The 9,027-nt window shown below is 42.1% G+C and overlaps 1 non-coding gene across 1 annotated transcript; it reads left to right on the forward strand.

The window, feature by feature from the left end:
• Positions 1–2,395: 2,395 nt before the first annotated feature.
• LOC114233477 (U2 spliceosomal RNA) lies at positions 2,396–2,577 on the forward strand. The gene has a single exon (XR_003619615.2). It is a non-coding gene; the product is annotated as a U2 spliceosomal RNA (small nuclear RNA).
• The last annotated feature ends 6,450 nt before the right edge of the window (positions 2,578–9,027 follow it).

Below are 9,027 nucleotides of genomic sequence, written 5' to 3' on the forward strand. Positions count from 1 at the left end.
AGTGAGAGGCATGAGATTTTCTTCTCATACCAGCTTGAAATGAGGCAAGTTTCATAGCAAGCAGGAAAAGCTTTATCTGTTATTTAAAAGGAGAGTGGGCACGTCACGAAAGGATACTTCTCATTTCTTTCACCATTACTTGAAAAGTTGCAAACATGCGTTTCTGCGCGGATAGCTCTCTTTTCTGTAGGTCAGTAGGTAATGTTGCGTTGGAAAGCTGCTCTTAAAATGAAAGGACATGTAGATGTTCACATATTTACAGTTACATATAAAAATTCTTCTCATTTTGATTAAATGATTCCCCTAAAAGTGATATCCTAGCCCTGCCGGCTTGGCTCAGTGGTTGAGTGTCGACCTATGAACCAGGAGATCAGGGTTCAATTCCGAGTCAGGGCACATGCTCTGGTTGTTGGCTCAATCCCCAGTAGGGGGCATGCTGGAGGCAGCCGATTAATGATTCTCTCTCATCATTGATGTTTCTATCTCTCTCCCCCTCTCCCTTCCTGTCTGAAATCAATAAAAATATATTTTAAAAAAAGTGGTATTCTATTAGGGCTATGGGTGTATTTTTTAAAAAAACTCTATTTCAACTCAGCTTTGCAGGGAACCCATGAAATAGTATACTATTAAGGAAGATGCTTGGGGACGTAACCACAGGAGCTTTGGAGTTGTTTATAAGTCCAGTGCCTAGAAAAAGAAAGTGTTAAAACATTTTCAACTCTCTATAAAAGGCATTTATTTGATCAATAATTATTATTTAACATGTCTTACCATGAAAGAAAGCATGAACAAGTCAACCTTTAAGACATTAAAGGAATTGGATGCAAGTTACCTGAGTACACTTCCTTAATATTTTCTTCTATAAGTAGCTTTATTGATTGTACTTTCGATGCTTTGCCTATCTGCTTCAGTAATCTTCCTTCTTCCTTCTTTCTCTTCCTCCCTCCTCGCCTCCCTCCCTCATTTCCTTTATTTTCAATCTCTCTCTCTCTCTCTCTCTCTCTCTCTCTCTCTCTCTCTCTCTCTCATTAAATGAAAATATACTACTCCTATTTAGTTAACCATTCTATTAGAAAATAAAGCTATTGAAACTCATGTTCTCCACTGCTTACTTGGTAGCTTAAACTAATGTCAAACAAAGAAATTAAGAGAATATATAAATAGTTTGAAGGCAAGTGTTGAAAACCCAAGCCTGTTACATGATGGTGTCAGGAATATGTACCTGCCAAGGAGTTCCTCAATAAGACAATTTTACTACCTTGAAATAGTCAGTGTTTCTGAGTATGATCCTCAACCATCAGAGTGATTCAGGGATGCTAGTTAAAATGCAGTTCCTGGGACCTGCCAGTACCCAAAGAATCTGATTTAGGAAGTATAAACTGGGACTCTTTATTTCACATAATTAATAAGCTCTTTGCAGGATGACCAGAGTGATTCATACCCCAGGGTGATGAGCCAGATGGCCCGAGTTTGAGTCTTTTTTTTCCACTTGCTAGCTGTGTGATTTTGGGAAAGTTACTTAATCTCCCTATACCTCAATTTCCTCATACGTTAAGCAGCTATAATAATAGTGCTTGCTGGAGGAAACAAATAGCACAACAGAGATAGTGCTTAGAAGAGTGGCTGGCACATAATTAACAACCTACAATGTTAACAATTATTGTCCTCAAATTCTATTTTTAACAATTAAAACGTTAGAACCCCAGGACATTTTCATCACCCGAAGAGCTCCTTGTGCCCCTTTGCTGGTAACTCCACCCTGGCTCTGGACAACTACTAATCTGCCCTTTGTTAGTTTTTCTCTTTATAAAATTTCATATAAATGGAATCATGTGGTACATACTCTTTAGCGTCTGTTTTTCCCCCTGTTTTTCAGATTCATCCATGTTGCTGTGTGTATTAGTAGTTCCTTCCTTTATATTGCTGAGTAGTATTTCATTACATGAATGTACCATAATGTGTTCATCCACTCATCTGTTGCTGGACAATTTAGTTCCTTCCAATTTGGGGCTGTTATGAATATGTTATGAATAGTCCAAATAGCTTATTTGTTGGCAGACAGTGTTAGTTTTTCTATTTAAAAATATGAAGGCAAAGACTTAGGGTGTGCTCCTGTAAACATTCCCACGCCTTTCTTCCCTCTCAGGCATGCATCTCCTTAACTCTAAGATCCCCACAGGACTTACAACCAGGAGAGCAATGGGCAGAGGCAACTCCTCCCGGGCTAACCCCCTGAATCTGTCTCCAGAGCCCCCTTTTCTATGACTTTTCAGGGAGCCAAAGCAGCCCCATCTAGGCTCTTCTGTTGCTTCTTCTGTCGTAAAAGCCCTTCCTTGTTTCACTGTCCCCAGCTTTAATAAACATACTCTCAAAATAACAATAAAACCAACAACGCATTGCTTCTTGGCCTTTTGGTTAAGATCGAGTACAATATCTGTTCCTGCCAGTTTAACATCTGATAAGGTGTCTCTCTGAGGACAATATATTAACGGCATTGGGAGCAGGGAGGTGGAATAGAGCTCGCTCCATCCACCCTGCACATCAACCCGGCATTGCTCTGGGAATGGCCACACACGAACAACAGACTCAGAGTCTGTCTTTATATGGCCGATTATTTTGGAATACCAAGAAATCTTGTAAAAGCAGGGTGGGGTGAGGGACTAATTTAGAGAAGGAAAAGCAATATTGAAAACTAAGTGTGTTTTTGAACTAAGTTAGAGAAGAGCTTAATCATAGCTACGGACTCTTTTGTTTACACACATCATATCATTGTATGGCTACACTGTTCTCTTTAAACTTGTCAATTTTTATTCATGTGAAATATCTTTAACTGGATGGAGCAAACATAGTTACCCTCAACAAATACCTTTGAACAAGTTTCCCAAACTTTTGTTTTGTAGTATCTGTTAACCCATTCATCTTAGGGACTTTTTATGTCCTCGACTCCACTGGATGCTTTCTTTTCAAAGTCAGTGAAATTGTAAGTTACTTCTACGGTGAAGCATTTTAAAAGCATCATTAAAATGAATACCAGTTTGGTCTCTTTTTGAAGCACAATTTATGGAATGCTAGCGCTATGTAATGATATTAGGGACAAAGGAATCAATACAACTATTACTTTAGGACATAAAATAAAAATATGGGGATCTGCCCATATTTTTTAAAACATAAAAATCAATAAAATCTCCCAGTATCGCCACAGTCTAAGGATGCTATGTTTACCCGGATAAGGATGGCGTAGCTTCTTCAATCTAGATAAGCTGAGGATTTTCTAAATCACCAGACCCTGGTTCCTTTTTTCCTTAATAGTTATTTATTCAATTTCCCCTTCCTCTCACATTTTACAATAAGCCGCAAGAGGAAGTCAGGCAATGCCTTCAACACTTTGCTTAGAATCTTCTCCTCTAAATATGTAAATTCATCATTTCTGCATATGGCAAACTACAATTCAGCTAAGATCTGCCGCTTTCCAATAATGGGGTCTTCCTTTCCATCTGTGTCCTCACCAGCAGCACTTTTAATGATCATATTTCTACCAGCAGTCCCTTTATGGCGTAGTAAGTATTCTCTAAGAAGACACGGGTGTTCTTTTCCGTGGCTTCTGATTGTCTACCAGGCTTCTGAGTCCTTACTCACAGGGTGAACATCCGCGTCCTTTCCAACAGTGCACTCCAAGCCACTTAAGGTTTTTAAAAACCATGCTCCACAGAATTCTCCCAGCCGTTGCCATTTCCCCATCCCGAAGCTACTTTCACATTTTTAGGTATTAGTTATACGAGCACCCCACTTCCCAGTTCCAAAATCTGTATTGGCTTCCTATTGCTGCTGTAACAAATAACCATAAACCTAATTACTTAAGTCAACATGCATGTATTATCCTACTTGGAGGTCAGACGTTTGAAATGAGTCTTACTGGACTAAAATCAAAGTGTTGGCAGGGCTGTGCTCCTTTCTGGAGGCTCTTAGGGAGCATCCGTTTTCCAGGCTGATCCAGCTTCTCGAGGTGCACACATCGCTTGGTAATAACTCCCTCCATCTGCAAAGCCAGCAATTACAGGTTAACTCCTTTTCACATCGCATCACTCTGACTCTCTCTGACTGACTCTCTTGCTTCCATCTTTCCTAGAGGAAAAGAAAAACAAACCCCCCACAAGTTTTAGCCAAGCCTACAGTGTGTGACAACTAGAGGCCATTTGGACCCAACTGATCTTTGCACTCTATCACCCTATACTTGCAAAATTTACTTTGTATTTTTTTATCAACTGGTACCACTTCCTGTTTCTTGAATATCCATTTATGCCTTCCAATCTCCATGCCTTTGCCCAGACTGAAAGAATAAAGCAAAACAAAAACAAACTATTATGTGTATTTCTAAATATGACTAACCTTTTAAGGTTCAACTCTAAAGCTGCTCCTTTATGAAGTATTTCTCTTGTGCTCTCATATCATTGAATTTATTTTTAAAATAGCATGAGATTCTGGTTCAATGATGTGCTAGTGGGTATTTCTTTTTCTACCTTTTAGATCTTAAATTCTAAGCACCCTGAGGAGAAAAGCTTTACTGACCCAAGATTATCATAGGTGGATGGGCTGGAAGTTGAGGAAAAGCAGATTTCAGAGGTGGCAAAGTTTATTTAAATGTTTTTTTAAATTATTTAAATGTCTTTTTTTTTCTTTGCTTATTCTGACTGATACTTGTCATGAGAAGATAATAGTAGGCAAAAATGGGAAAAAATTGCAAATGTGGTGAGTCTAAAATGAGATCAGATTATGTGGTAGGTTTGGGGAGAAATATAAGAATTGGAGATAACCACGAACAATTTGTCTCAGAGTTCCTGAGTTTGAAGAAAGATCACATAATCATGATTAATTGTGAATTCACAATGAAACCACATAATGAGATTTTTTTTTTAAGTCAGAAAGATGACCTCAAACACTGTACCAGAACTTATTTTTCTGTGCTGGAATACACACCACACGTACACGCTCCCCTCCCCCAACAACAACAACAACAACAACTAGAACTATATATATATATGAAACCAAGCAGAATCAGGACCTTACTGGACAGATGTAAATATCTGCAACCATCGAACTGCACTTGCAAGAGTAGATGGGCTTGAAACCTGGAAACCAGGACAAGAAAACCACCCCTTCAGACATCCACTTCGCTGCAGAAATGTTGGAATGTTTAACTATGGTAAACTCCAGTTTTTCTGGACCAGAGCGTAGTGGAGAAGATTTTTTTTTTTTAAATAGACCAAATTTTTCTTGAGTCCCCTCCTTCCTTTTTTCTTTCTCTTCTTTTTGTCCCGTCCCCTCGTCTTTGTCTCCACCGAGTAGCTGTTGGGATGGCGATTGGGTAGCTGCAGGGTCCAGGAGTCAATTCCCCTGCCCTAGTCTGGTTGTAGTGGGTGGGACTCAGCCCGGAGGTGGTTTTCCACAAGCAGATTTCTATGCTGTTTTCCTACACGTTCCCCGAGCTAGACCGGAGGCCAAAAGCAGGCAGCAGCTGGGGAGCCGCCCCAAGCGACCTCCACCTGCACGGAGAGGGAGCGCCGCCCGCAGCAGCGCAGCCGAAGGACCCCGAGTGACCTCACCATGGTGCGTTAGAGCCGCTACTTTCTTTTTCAGCTTTTCGGGGGCAGGGAAGGGGAGGGGTTCTGGAAAGAAGTCCAGTGCAGCAGGGAGAGGATCTGCCAGGGATCTTTTGGGGTCATCGCAGAGAGAGACACGAGATTACAGGGAGAGATCGCCACCAGAACGCTTGAATGGGAATGGGGTTTGAGAGGCACGCGTCCCGCCCAGCCTGTTGAGCAGGTAGACAGGAGTGAGCCCGCGCGTGAGCGCCGCGGCCGCGTGTGCGGTGGGTGCACTCACGCAGGGACCGGCAGGTGCCACCGAGGGTCTCCGCCCCCGCCCCCCGCCTCGCGCCCTGATGCCCACTCTCTTTCTGCGTTCGCAGTGCGGATTTGCAAGGCGCGCCCTGGAGCTGCTGGAGATCCGGAAACGCAGTCCCGAGCTCTGCGAGGCCACCGAGTAAGTGGTCACTGCCCAGCCTCGCGGGTCGGGCTCGCCAGAGGGCCGGTCGCTTTCCCCGTGCCCCCGGCGTGGGTACGTCCTCCTCCCTCCATCCCTACCCCCGGAAGCCTACTTGGTGCTCCCACCTGCCCAGTCCCGGGGGTGTGGGGGGGCCGGGGCCGGTTCCCACGCTGGGAAGGAGCGAGGGAACAAAGGAGACGGCGCCCACGAGCCCAGCTGAGGGCCCGGGGGACCTACGACGCCCGAAGGACCAGGACGGACGGGGGTGGGCGCCGGGCCGACCGCGCCGGAGGCTGCGCCAGTGCAGCGGGGCCGTGAGAACGCGCGGGGCGCGCCGGGGCCGCCGCTCTCCCACGGCCCGGGCGCCCCGGCCGCTCCGTCTGCCAGCCCCGCGCGGCGCCACGGCCTCAGGCGCACGGGAGGGCGAGCTGGAGCAGCAAAGGGGCCCGGGACCTTAGAGCCTGGGCGTTACTGCAACTTCGTCCCGCGTGCTGCGGCGTGGGTGAGCCATTCGCCCTCCTCGAGAGCAAACAGCTACAGTCTAAGGATTGCTTATAGAAAGCAGCCAGGAAACTTGCAGTGGGGCTGCTCAAGGGGCTCAACTGAAGAGTAAGTGTGTGCGTGTGTGTGTGCGTGTATGTGCGTGTGTGTGTGTGTGTGTGTGTGTGTGCGTGTGTGTGTGTGTGTGTGTTTGTGTGTGTGTGTGCGTGCGTGTGTGTGTGTGTGTGTGCGTGTGTGTGTGTGTGTGTGTGTGCGCGCCCGTGTGTTAATTACTGCATGGCGGTCTAATTTCTGTTGTCGTTACGACTGCCCCACCTGGGGAAACAGTGCCCACGGGTCACCACCGTCTCTGCCCGTCAGGAGGTCTGTGCCCGGAGCCTGTGATCCGTGGGCTGAGCAGCCTCGCTGTGACATTGGTGCAAGGGGCTGGGAAGCAATGGGGTCATGTGGTTTCCGGCTATGCATTCATGTGTCTTTTTTTTTTTTTGCTCACTTGTTTTCACAATTGATCCTTCATTTTACACTTGATAAGCAGTTTACATCTTCTGAAGTAAACCAGAAGGTTGTACATTTCATATGTATATGTATGTAAACATAAATGAAATGATAAATATTAAATTAGAGCTTCATTTATAACCTATCAGTAGTGATTTTTCAGGGTTAGTTCTCTGATGGTGATTTCATTAAATGCCCACCTACTGATTAGCACTAGTCTTGGTAGGAAAATCGTTAACCCTCTGGTTACATATCTTAAATTTTTGAAGCACTTAATGATAGATGTAGATTTAATATCTTCGTTCATAAGATACAATTAATCTGTTGCTTTTCCTAATATGGTTATATTTTTTCCTTCAGCTGTGGTATTTCAGGTACCATATTATGAAGAGTGGTCAAAACCATTAGCAACGTAAAAACAATACGAATGTCTAAAATTCCAAAGCAAACCTTATTGGTCAAAAAGCTATATAACTTGACTGCTTTTCAGAGGCGGTTGCCTGTGCGGTCTGTGTTCCGTTCAGTTAGCAAACAGCTCATTCCGTGGCTGTGCCTCCAGGAGTCCTGACGTCCGTCCCTGAAATTGCATTCACACATCTGAGTTGCTGCATTTTTAGGGAAATAGTCCAGAGCCCTCAGATAGCCAAAGAGATCTGTGACTCCACAGAAAACAAGAACCATAAAGTTAATATATAAGGTACACTTTTTCTTGTCAAAACAACAGGCTTCCTACATAAAGCCTTCTGGCAGGAGAGCAGGAAAAATTCTAGAATAAGTAGTGTTACAATAATGAGACATGTCATTGAAAATAGACCCACTTGTATGATTTTAAAGTTCAGATAGGAAACTTAGGTAGGTGTAATTTATTTAGTAGAAACTTATAATGAATAAATGGATATCTTCTGTTTCTTCTTGTAAAATCTCTTTCTAGTCTGGTATATGATAAAGAAATAAAATTATATTTCTCTCTTTGAAACGCAACAAAAGTATAAAGTACTTATGCTTGCTGTGGTGTTTCATAGTGTATGAATGAATGCAAAGAACCCCTTAAAGGCCCTGTTTCTAGATGTCCAGGGAGAAAATGACTGGTCTAAGACAAATGTCATTTACAGAATGCGGAAGGAAATATAAAGATATTCTTACTTATACCTGGCAATGCCAAAGGAAAAAGAATGTGGAAAACTTCAAATGCTTAGTACTAATATTTCTTATAACTATGGTTTATTAAATTGATCTTGCTTTAAGGTGTTATTTTGAAGCCTGTTTTAGTTAACATTACCTTGTACTAAAAACTAAAGAAGCAATAACTAAAATTAATTTACATTATGACTATGCCAATAAAATATTATATGACTAAAGGTCAACAGTTTGGTCATAGACACTTTCAAGCAAAAAAATCTTTATCTGGCATTGCTTTTATGATTTTGTCTGAAACCATACAAGAGAAATTAAATTCTATATTTACATTTGTAGGCTGCATTCCCCAACAATTAATGTGAGTATAGGGAGGAGAATACTGACATTTTTACAAGTTAATTTAAAACAACAGCTATACCCACAAAGTCTCTATTTAAACTTTTTCTGAAATAGATAAAAATCAAATTAGCCTAAGAATTTATCTCTCCAGGTAAAGAGAAATGGAGATTTAAAGCAATATTTGAAAATTCCAAGCCAAAAAGTATGTTACTGATGGGGTAAAATTTTGGAGGAAATTATTTATTCAGAATATTTCTTGTATGTCAGATTTTCCAGAAAGTTTCTATGCTTTTCTTTTATCTGCTAGGATATATAACTTTTATAGTACTGATTTTCTATCACTTAAATTATAAATATTTACCCAAGCAACTTTTTTAAACATTACTATTTATTACTTTTCTGCATAGTTGTAGAAACTGATATTTTTAATTCTAAATTATCAATAATGTCAATGCTTATTAGTCTCTAGACCATCTAGATTTATTCAGTAAGTACTGATTAGGTGCCTGTCCA

Source organism: Eptesicus fuscus, chromosome 6, assembly GCF_027574615.1.
Source record: "Eptesicus fuscus isolate TK198812 chromosome 6, DD_ASM_mEF_20220401, whole genome shotgun sequence".
NCBI lineage: Eukaryota > Metazoa > Chordata > Mammalia > Chiroptera > Vespertilionidae > Eptesicus > Eptesicus fuscus.